The sequence below is a fragment of the Hetaerina americana genome, unplaced genomic scaffold, assembly GCF_022747635.1.
Source record: "Hetaerina americana unplaced genomic scaffold, ioHetAmer1.1.p SCAF_10, whole genome shotgun sequence".
NCBI classification, from domain to species: domain Eukaryota; kingdom Metazoa; phylum Arthropoda; class Insecta; order Odonata; family Calopterygidae; genus Hetaerina; species Hetaerina americana.
The window spans coordinates 52,354,016-52,366,350 of NW_027286070.1; the positions used below are offsets into that span (position 1 = coordinate 52,354,016).

General features: G+C 42.0%; 1 protein-coding gene across 1 annotated transcript in view; it reads right to left on the bottom strand.

Annotated features, from left to right (window-relative positions):
• Dg (Dystroglycan) overlaps positions 1 to 12,335 on the bottom strand; it is a 316,602-nt gene that overhangs the window by 171,656 nt on the left and 132,611 nt on the right. The window lies entirely within an intron of this gene.

A 12,335-nucleotide genomic window follows, 5' to 3' on the forward strand; every position in this document is an offset into this window, starting at 1 on the left:
TTGTTCACCGCCTTGTTCACTTCTTCATGTTTCCTACATGACTCCTTGCCATCTAATAAGACTACTCTCACCCCCTCTAACAAACATTCCCCTCTCTTACACGGCTGTTGAAAACTCACTACCCCTCAATATTGTCTCCATCCACCATATTCGGCTCTCTTCGCCCAGTTACTTCCTTTTTCTTCCAACATATTTAAAATGCCACATTTATTAGTCTTCCACACTGCCCAACTTCTTTTCTGTAATTCTCTCCTAACTCACATCTCAAGTTCCTCTTAATTTCACGTTTTGGATCCAGCCAACGCTACACCCGCTATGTAGTCTTTACTAATTATAACTTAATGCACGAAACTAGGCGGATATATAAATGCAAAGCCTTGGCAAAGGAAGCAAAGTTTAAGAACGGTCGTGGTTATGAACACTCGCGGTTAACAGTGCTCTAGCGTAGTCGACCAAAGGTTCTTGCCCGTGAGGTGGCTCTGGCTATGGTAAGACGTGGAATCGGGAGAGACCGAGAGCCGCTGCCGTGCAAGCGTCTCGAGGATTTCCGGCCCGCATTAAAACAAGGGGCATTAGACAATCGAATGATCCGATTGCCCTCGGAAGGAGGGGGCGACCCTCGAGATCAGGAAGGGCCAACGCCCTTCATTTCGACCCCGATGACTCCTCGCCCACCCCTTCTTCCCGGATATGACGGGCGGCGGAAGCCTGGACGGGAGCAGCCGAGGGACCTAGTCCTACGAGTGCGCCCGCCGCCTCAGGCGCAACCCTCCCACTTTCGATGATTCCATCCCGAGGAAATGGGGAATGCCGAGGAATGGGCCCGGCCGAGGCGAGGGGAAATGGCCATTCGGGAAAGGAGGAAATAACACACGGGGATCGGCCTATGGAACAGAGAAATTCCCAAAAAGCAATCAACAGATTCTCCACGCAGGGCACGATGCAAACCTCTCCCGAAATCGCACCTAAAATAAAAAATAAAATTTACTTCGCCACGTGAATTTCAATGAAAAATGCCCTGGTCATGTGTTGATTAACACCTTGGGTGCTTAGACGGTACGAAAAGTTTCATTGAAAACATTTCTCAAACCCCCAGCCTTCGACTGTCACCTGTCGGTGATTATACTACGATATTAATGCTTTGGCATTCCGATCCCTGATGGAGTGACGTGTGAAGAGCATATCAATTGGCCCTACTCACTCCCTCAGTTAGTTCGTTAAACTCTGCAGGTCCCTGGTTGGCGACTTCTGCTCAAGTAATTGCCGACGTCCCTCCATCCTTATCCTACTCCTAAAAATTCCAACCTAAATATAGCCTACTTTCATTACTGGCGAAAATTACGACAGCTGGAGGTCGTCTCCCCAATTAACTAATTATTGCTTTAACTTCCATTTATAAGTAGCACAAATCAAAATAGGGATAAAAAAATGTCCTGAAGCTGACTCATGACAACATATAACATTACTGTGGTGACAAAAATGCAAGAGTAGTGCACGTTCCAAACTTAGAAAGCCGGGTCTCGAGTAAAGACATTTTTACAATCCACCTACATAATGATTTATTGCAGATACCGTACAAAAAAATGTAGTACTAAATTTTGTATAACCGTTCGATAATGGACGAAAAACCAGAGAGAGAGAAAATACCCAACTCAAATCCCACACTTGGTGGAATGTATGTACACATACACACGACCAGTAACTTTACCGCTTGCATTAAAACAATGAATCATACAAGTTAAAACCATCCTCAATAATCTTGATGCACATATAAAACCACACATCAATGTATTCCGAAGACTTTCCCAGTAATATAAGATGTTAGAAGAATATTTTAATCGTACTGCATAATTGGCAGGGAATGCTTCGAAAAAATGTTAGAAACAGCTATGATAATACCCCAACTAGAGATGTAAGTTCCTCGACAGAATAATGATGGAGAGATTCCTAAAAAATTCCATTATTGAGTGGAATACGAATTTGTTCCTACTTGAACTATCCACACTAATGTCCTCTGTTGACCGTTCCGTATTGAAGAAAACAACTATGTTCATGTTGTCAATGTCACTCATATCATTTCACTGTTTGCATGCCATCATTCCAAATAGTTTTAAAAGACTTTTTGTAAAAGACTTTTTTTCACGACTTTTGCAAATCAAAAATTGAACCGGCCGACGTGACAGAAAGATGATTCGTCAAAATTAACAATTAGTAGATTTAAACGGGTACGAGATTACGTAAGTCTTCACATCCAATTTTTTCGCCATTTAAAATGGGTATTTTTTGTCGATTCATCATACCTAATGATTTATTGGCACACTAATTTTAAAGAAAAATTATGCACGCTATTATGCGATTAGCTGTGACGAAAATAAAATATTCAATCGACCAAAATGGGTCAAATTGATTCACTTTACCAAATGGGTACACAAAGGTTGGTTTTGTCTAAAACCTCGTACCTGCATTACAGTACAAAGCTTCCATAAATTCAAATCGTGCTAACGACAATTAGCCTATATGCATTTCGAAACGAGCTTATCGCCTGTTAAGTGCAGCCGGAATTCGCCAAACGCAAGCTTTAATCACAACGCATCCGGTTTCGCTGTAAATTACTACGTACAAGGATCAATAATACATATGGCAGGAGATTATTGGAAAATCTAGGAAGGGAAATTCTAGTTAAACGAATGCTGGATCAAATACTGAGAAAACTAGATAAATACATCAATTGAGTAATAATACTATGATAAAAGCCCTCATAAATAGATCTTCATATGTCGCCGCAATTATAGTGAAAGGCATATAGAGTTAGTGATATGAGCCAATAGAGATAAGCCATTGTTTTAACAAACAATTCCCGACAAGGAAAATATCCTGGGAACCAGCAATAAAATTTCGAAATATCATGAATAGGATTAAATTAAACTAAATCTCCAAAATAAAAGCACATTTTTCATATTCCACCACCCACACTTAAACATAAGAAATCAGTCCGAACACTTTCATTTTAAAGTTGCCATACAACGATGCGAAACTAGCACTTATGATTTCCATTGTTACAATTTTTCATTTATATGCCAAAGCACTGATTCCACCATGGAATCTATCATTTCACGAAATTTACAAGTCGATTCGGAATAATTTTCGTTCGATGGTCTCGGCGCCTTGGTAACAAGAGCACTCTCCCATGTTGCGGCCTGAAAAGGTATTGCATTCGCGAGATATGTAAATGACACCGATTCCCACACGTCCGTGAATGAAATGCGGGAGGTCATATAACGTCTATCAAAGAATAACGCAACGGATCCGGGGTCACGCAGGGTGATGCGGCCCTGGTGTTTCGGGCAGCACTGTGCCTTCTCCTCCCACCCATCCCAGACCCCGCGTGGCCCTCGCACCTGCCCCCGCCGCCAAAGAGATCTCTCCCGGGGAGTCGACTTGCGTTCCACCGGCAGCCGCCCGGGGGTCATCCCCCCCGCCCACCCATCCGCCCGCAGCCTGCCCCCCAGAGGATAGTGGACGATAGCGGGGCCACCTGCGGAAGCGACCGAACCAAAATTCAAAGGGAGAGAAGAGGAAATTTTGACTGTTCCTCCGACCGTGACACGTCTCCTCAATGAAAACTGACTGTAGGAAGGTATACACCTGTATATAGTAGTAGGAAGGCCTATAGTAACTACTGACACTCATCTGACATACACCCTAGCAACGCGCACTACATTCTGAGGGAATAATACTAAGCACAGAGTGGTAGATAGCAATTCAATTTCTCCTTGAATGGAGAACACCGCTTTCGAGTGTGCATCAACATAGGAAAGATCGAACGTAATTTTGGATAAACTTATTTACTACACTACATATTGGCTAGCTTTAACATCAGCCAAACGACGATTTTTAAAAAGGACACATCTGACCATTCCCATTTGATCAAATTGGGTACCCATTGCTGTGCAGTTCATAAAACTTGTCAAAAGCTAATTCAAAATTCAGTATTACACTAAAAAGAATTAAGTAATTCATTAAGATGAACGCTCAGTTCATTACAACGAATCAAGTTTTAGTGCTATTTAAAAAGCTTAAGTGAGTGCATTGTCACACTTCCAATTGGGCATACGAGAAAATATGTTTTCACACATCTCTTTTACCAAATAAAAATTTTAAAAAACCGTCAATATCCTCAGTAGGTGAACAGAGTAATTTGAATTGCCACATCTTGACTTCAGCGGAAGACGCCAGCATTCGCTTATTCAAAGTTGACAGGTAATCTTAAGTCTCCATGAAGTGATAATACATGAGGGAAAGTAACGCCAAGACACGACTACGTCTGGCAAAGGAACTCCTACTCCTTCCTCAGCCAAGTGACTCGCTAACACATCTGTTCCTGCTTACAACGTGAAAGTGTAAAAGGGAGTCATTGCCATCATTTTCAAAATTAAGAACTGAGTGCATGTATATAAATTATTCCGATGACTTGTTACTCTGTCAATTTGCACGTAGCTCCATGCATGGGACAACGTTACGTGATAACACGGCACCTTCAACCGACATCGAAGACATAAGACCGCAAAATTTGGGTCAGCAGTGAGGTAATGAGATTCATAAGCGGAGAGCACGTGACTTGGCAAGATGAATCCGCGTTTGATATATGGCATCCACCGAGTCGCATAAAAGGATGATGGGAATGGGCGCTGACGGTGACCGGGGGTTTAGGAACGTATTTGCAAGCAAAGAGCGGGGTTAGTGCTTTCTACGATGGAGGAAATTCAAGACCGCTCCCATTGTCCGCCCGCGTGTATGCGTACGTGAGTGCGTGCGCAAAGACTTTCCTCGGCAAGGCCACAGAGGTGCGGAGGAGGGCATCTCTCCGCCACCGGTGTCCCCAGAGAAACGGGTCCCGCTCGGGAGGGGACGGAAGGAGAAGACCGGATGATATTGAGGCAGGAGGGATGGGACGAGAGAGAGCCCCCCCCCTCTCTCTCTCCCCTTCGACTACCGATCACCACGGCCCCGCGGGAGTCAACCCAACCCCATCCCACTCCGAAAACACCTGACGCTCGGATTGTCCCGGATTGGCGGATTATTGAGACAGGGGATCGGCAAAATGCACATTTGGGAACCTTCGGGTTGAAACGCGGGGTGCCCCACCTTTCCGGCGATGCAGGGTGCGAGCGGGGCCCCGTCCCGAAGGACCGCTCTCGTCCCATCTTCCCCGCATCGTCGACCTTCCTCCCGCCACGACACACCACCACAGCCACCGGAAGGACGTTGGCCCCAAGGATGCGGGGGGCAGCCAGCCAGCACGGCGAGCGGCTTCGTTAAAAATTGAGAGCGAACCTTCGCCGAACTGCTGCTCGGAGAGAACGGGGGAACCGCTCACGAGGAATGCGTGCATGAAGCGGAGCGAGGACCTGAAGAAGCGGCCCGGCGGCGGCGTCTGGGGATATGGAGCGCTCCGGATGTGGAGTCGGATTCGACGAGTAATATTGCGGATTAGGGGACGGAAACAGTTTTTCCCCAGTTTTGTTTACCTATCTTTAAAAAATACGACAGTAATCAACCCTAACGTTGGTCTCGATGGGGAGAAATTCAGTGTACACGGATGGCCGGCCCCTGCGGTTTCTCACGAAGTTTTGATATTGAAAAAAATAGTACCGCTTGGGAATTGGGTGGGGACGGTCAAAGGCAACACGGGATTTAATCCCAGAACCTCCGGCTACAAGCTAAACGCTCTGCCTCCATCACCCGTTCCTACACTTAGCGTCATCTAGTTTCTAGTATTCATTCTTTATTATTCAGCAAGTTGCCTTCATATTTTAAGGAGTTATGGAAGCACAATTGATTAAATCAATTAGGGATCAGCACCAGAGAATTACGCAGAGAGGAAGGAATTAGTCAATCAAGATAGGACAACTAATACTGGATCGCTTCAAAACGAGAAAAGTTATTTTTTGCCGCAAATCAACGTTTGCCATCATCCTCAAGGGAGTATTTATCCCTTTCCTATTTCTTATTACTTTACACTTCCTATAGAAAAAAAGTTAAGTTAGTTTTGTCATTGTCTCTTTTTTGCTAGCTCTTAATCTAAGACACTACTCATTAACTTTCCTGTTTTCGAACTGATTTGCTTTTCCTGACGATCTTTCCACATTGAAGATGGTCACGTGGTGAAAGAAAAACACATACTTGAGTATTCCCTTAGCTAAGTTGAATTTGACAATGGGGAATCTTAGATTAACATCATTTTCCGGCCCATAGCTTGCCATGCCATGCGTCACTCTTTTTTTTGGGTGCAGCTTAATCCATACAGAGTGGATTCATATCAATGAAATGTTTCCGACGGAAATTCATCCCTTACGGCGTACACCAAAAACTAACCAACTCGTGAACTATTCTTAAAATACATTATGGCTGACCAGTGTTTCCGACACTGCTTGGATCATACTTTTTTGTAACGAGGTAAATACTACAACCCACATATTTCATTTGCTGGAAAAGCTCAAATTACGCCTACCGTCATTCTCTTTTTAATATTCGTAGATTGCTAACTATAGGCTATGCTGGTATGTTTTATCGCCGATTGAAGATATACTGAATTCGATTAATCATAAGCTACGTCTAAAATTCATGAAGTGGTTTCCGGCGTAGTTATGAGGAAACGAATCACGATTGTTTAAAATATTTGTTTTTATCTTCATTTCCTTGAAAAGCAATTTAATCCCCGTGCAATATTTTTTTTCGTGGAAATATCAAGTGTTTACAACAACAATCTGAGAATTGGGCAAAAAAAGAAGAAAATATTCAATTGGAAAAGGAAAAACTACTAATTCGTCACTTCAAAAAGACAAAGGTGATTTTTTGATCCAAATGGGCGTTTCTCTGAGTACTTCAAGGGGGATTCACCCATATCTCCTCCGTCATTCCCTTGAGCATCCAACATAAATGATGTACTAGTTCTCCTCGAAAGGCCTCTTTTCCAATGTTTAAATCGAGTAACCACTTGAAAACTTTTGAGTATATTTCGGCATCAATTCTTTTCGTAATTTAAATACGTAATATATATACGATTTATCTTGTGAATTTTCCATGCAGAAGGCGCCCTCTTAGTGAACAAATTCCTTGACGGGTAATCCTTTACCGATAATGTCTTCTGCCATTAACATCAATTTGCGATTATCGTTATCGTTGCAATTAGCATTAATCTGCAATTAACATCAATTTCCAGCCAATAAGCTCGCCATATGTCATTTTTCCCCTAGGTGCAGCTCAATTTACACTAAGTGAATACAGATGTGTGAAAAAAGTTGCAGACGAAAATTCTATCTCATGTGGAAAAGGTCAGCACCCAACTTTGATAATCTTCAAACGTATTACGGCAGGCCAGTTTCCGCGAAATTGTTTCTTTTTCAGATTAGGTGAGTTTTACAACCCAAATTGCACATTTTGGAAGAGGGCTAAGAATTTATTCTCATTGATAACTTCCCTGCTGACGCGGATTTAAATTTACGTATAAAATTAAAGGCACTGATGGAGATATAATATTCTTGCAATGCTATAATTCAGCCATGATTGATTATTTGAATCGAAATCAGGAATGAAATCTCGAATGAATTTCATCCCCAGCCTAGGTGGGCATCAATAACTCCGTTTTTAACTGACAAAATTAGGCTAGACGTATATATGCAAAAATTCTAGAATTGCCAAGATAGAAGATAAAATAATGATGCCCGCAATGTGGGGATAAAGCTTTCGGTAAGTTTTTCCGGTAATTTTCAAAGAATATATCGAAATGCAATAACATTCCGAATATCCAACCCGATAGACAAAGTTTACGGCTTTATTTTCCATTGAGATAGTAAATTACACAAAATTTAGAAAATACTGGAGAGAAATTTCCCTTCGGATTAACAGATCAGGTCAGTCTTTTGGCGCATCTGCAAAAATTCGGTTATTCAGAACCGAACGTTTGAGTTAGATACGGAAATACTAGGTGCGTAAGTTAGATATGCAAATTACGACGTTAAATAATTTTTCACGTCGAATGTATCTATCACGCAACTGTAGTTACATTAATAAGGAGCGATTAGACTATAATTACCAACATTAAGTAGTTATTACATTACTCCTAAAATACGAACAGTTTAACGCACAACCGTCCCTGATTTCCTAAAATATTTTATAGCACAAGCCATTAAAAATAATTGTTGTTTCAATGTTCACCATATTCACACATCTCCATAATTTGCACTTTAAAACAGAAATGCCGTAGGTTTTGTGGAACCGCTGGAGCTCTTGTAGTACCTTTCAGGGCTTGTAACACTATGTACCCAACGTATTGGTAATGCTTCAAATGAGACCAACCGACACTTTGTTAGGACATGCAGTTTTGCTTTGGAGTTATTATTTCATTTTCGGGAAATTTAAAAAAATATATTTATTAAAACGTGGCATAGTATATTAAACACTTAACGAAAATATAAATGTCGACAGGTATGCACAACAGTAGAAAAAAGCAGAAGAGCTGCGGGGACAACATCGAGAGTGTAATACTCACTATGAAATACTTCACTAATGACATTTTCGTCCACAATAATTAGCACCCCAACGAAAGCCGAGTAGACTAAAGGAAGAAGGTGTTAGGAGTTAATGATGTGACTTTTCAACTTTCTTTTAGTTATCCCAAATTTGAATACATGGACGACACGAATTTCCTCTTCTGTCGTTCTTTCCTCACACATTTTCTCGTCCACTGAAGTTTAAAAAGACACCGTGTCATATGGTTAAAAACAGTAACTGCGAAGGATGAAAAAAAAAGTCCTCCATAATCTTTTAATAAAAAAAAAGAACCATCCAACATAACTGTAAATGACGGCATAGCCCTTCCGACAGTGGTAACGTTTTTAATCCTGTTTGCTTGTGGAATGGCGGAGCCTTCAAAAACAAAATGCTTCCAAACAATTAAATGCACGAAAAGGTTATTGTTTCCACAAGTAAAATGTGGCCATAGGAAGGCTTTTAAACGGGACTTGTCTTTCGGACGGGAGCATTTTTGAACGGAGATCCTTTAAAAATTAAAAAAAAGCTCAACGCAATAACAGCTCCCGTACGACCGCGAAGAATAAGGGTAGGAAATAAAGACGAGATAAAATTTATGCAAAAAACTTTTCACCCAAAATCGTTACTTGTTACAAATAGCCTTGCCAAAAACAAGAGCGATTATTCACGTCCATTTTTTTCACCAAGGGAAGAGAAACGAAATATAAAATTATACAAAAAAACAATAAGGCGGAAATAAAAAAAGAGAGGGCGAAACAAAACTTTTCCCCGCGGTTCGGGAAGCGAGCGGAGCGGGGATAGGATCCTTGTGGGACCGTAGAGGGTGGCTGGGAGCCTTTGGATGGAGAGAGAGAGAAAGAGAGGAAAAAACTAAAGGAAAAGCGAGCGACTAGGTAGGGACGTATGGATTCTAGAAAGGAGCTCTTGAGAAAGAAATTAAGGACCGGGGGAAGGGGGAATGAGAAGTGGGGAAGGAGCAGGGGGGAGGGAGGAAACACGACACCGTAGAGGGGGGAGAGGAAGCTTGAGAAGAAGGGCTCTGCGGAAAAGGGGTCGAGATGGACTGGAGGGAAGAGAGAAAGAGAATGAGAGGAAATTGCAGAGAATGGAAGCTGGTGGCGGGTGGGAATATAAATGGAGGACGGGAGGAAGACGAAGAGGAGATGGAAGGAGCTTCCTGGGAACGTGGGGGTGTGGGGAAGGAGAGTGTGGAGTGTGGGTGGTCGATACCGCTTGATATGCGGCACACGAGAAAACGATAACGCGAATGGCAAGGTGGTGAAAGGATGTAGAGGAAGAGGACGAGAGAGCCAGAGGGAGAGAAAAGGGTAGTGGGACAACGAAAGTGTTAGGGGGAGGGAAGGGTTTTCCGGGGGAGTCTGCAGGAAGCCGGATTCTCACGAAATGGAGCAGGGGATGATGAGGGGAATTGGGAGGGGGGAAAGGTGGAGTTGAGGATCCTTCATTTCGAGATTGTTGATGTTTTGGAGTGCCGCTGCCAAATAAGCAGAAAGATAAAGGAGACCCCGACTCCTTCGATTGTCGACAGCGTGGAGCGTTTTGAATGGATTCCGGGAACCGCACTCCCCCTCCCTCGACTCCTACGGGAAAAAGGGTTGGCGGGGCACAAATTACTGGGAATACCTCTGCCCTTCGTATTTCTATGCGGATGACGAGAATATGACCGTCTATGAAAGGCGAGGGGACACAGAAGGGTGACTTGGGGAGCGATTACCCCGTGTTCCAATTCACTCCGGCATTAGGAATTAATCATGTTCCATTAGCCATCGAAGGTACCAGAATTCAACACACATGACAAAGAGGAGGGTGGATTTCAAAGTCGAATTTCTTGCGGTGGCATACGTATCGTGGGACGTTCCCAATCTTCAAAAGGAATCACATTCATATACGTGTTTCGTCGTTTCAATATTCAATGTGTATACGTATAGACATGAAAATATGAAACACCTTGATATTAGGCCACTTATTAGTCGCTTTTTCAGAGCATATAGATAGCAGGTATGAATGCGAAGAGGAAGTACGTGTATGCGTGAAACTTATGCAAGTTTTGGGGCACAGGGCTACCCCTTCGTCAGCATAAGTATTTGGGTATGTGTGTAAATAAATAAATAAATAAATAAATTAATTAATATATATATATCACTTCTACACAAGACGCCGTGTAAGACGTCATGGCCAATACTTTCACTCAAGAAATAAATGCAACTTGATAATAAATCAGATCGGGAATTAATGAGAGCCAATCCTTTGACTGAAAGACCAATGAATAAAATTCGACCCCAGGTAAATCGAGTCTAAGGAATTGGGATACCCTACGCAATGGAATTTTCCCTCAGAAGGAGGGATTTGGGGAAGTAATCAAAGGATTCGTGAATGGATGAACACATGGAAATAATTGAATACAGCAAGGACACCACCTCGGTGCACCGCAACTGCACCGAAATCAATGGTACCGCAGGGGCAAAGACTTCTCTCCGGAACAGGCATTGTTTACTAGAGAACTACTAACGACAAGGGATTCCGCAGCCGTACACTACTTCAAGAAAGATATCTTTGAAAAATCAGATCTTAAAAAAGCGATATTTGTATCTACCACTTAAATAGAATTTCCAAATCAAATGTCATTCGTAAAACGTTTTGGAGATTCATTTAATTTCGTTGGAAACCTACTATCTGAATCTGACCAAAGCTACGCGGAATCTCTTGAAGGGATTTAGGCGAATGACTACATTTATCATTCGAAAGAATTTTATTGAAGTAGCGTTTTCTCTGAATGCCTTTTGGACCGCGAGAAAAAAAATACCTTTGATGAAGGCTAAGCTATCTTTCGGGCGATGAAAGGAGTGGGAAACTCTCCAAGGCACGTGAGATGAATGATTGAGATATGAAATGGAAGTGAAAAAACTATTTAAAAGGAAAGCCTCCAGGATGTGAATAACGACGATTCGAGATTATGTCAGCCATTTTGCAAAAATCTCAAGTTTCAGAAAACGCTCGCGCGAAAGTGGAAATTTGATTGGGGAGATCTTTTAGGTTAAAAGAAATATTCATTGACCCTGACCTGAGACGCTGTACTATATTTCACCTTTTACTGCGATTGATGCCTCGATCGACCAAATTGATTTTTAAAGGTTTTAACCTAAAATGAAGCTATTCTATAATTGCTCACCTTGGATCAGACCACTTCGTTCAACTTAGAATTTAAAAAAATATTTATCGACACACACACACTCAGCCATGGTAGGGTGGCTAAGATTGAACTTCTAAAAGTTACCATTTGGCATAAATCGCTGTGATTTGTCAAAAGATCTGAATTTATATGACTCGGTCGGCTATCTTTAGCTAATGACGAATTATCATTTCATTCTTCTTATAAGCTGTTCTTCAATGTTTTTACTTTCTTCCATCGGGTAACTATTAATGAATGTGTTCGTATATCCCGCTTAATAAAAGTTCAGAAGATCTGCAAGGACGATGAGCACTGACTTTCACGAATATCGTGCCAGACTTAATCAAGCCATTAAATCTATAAATATTCAGGCCTCCTTTTCATAAAACCCTCAACATTTTGGTACTCAGCACTCGCGATACATAATGGATACGAATACGTTATATCATTCTTTTCAATTTGCCAAGGATACTTTCGATTCAAAAATGAAATAACGAAAATCGAAATCAGCAACTTCGCGGCATTGACACTACGATTCGCTTCCATCCCACCAATCTCTAAACTCGCAGAACATCGGACTTCGAAAAAACTT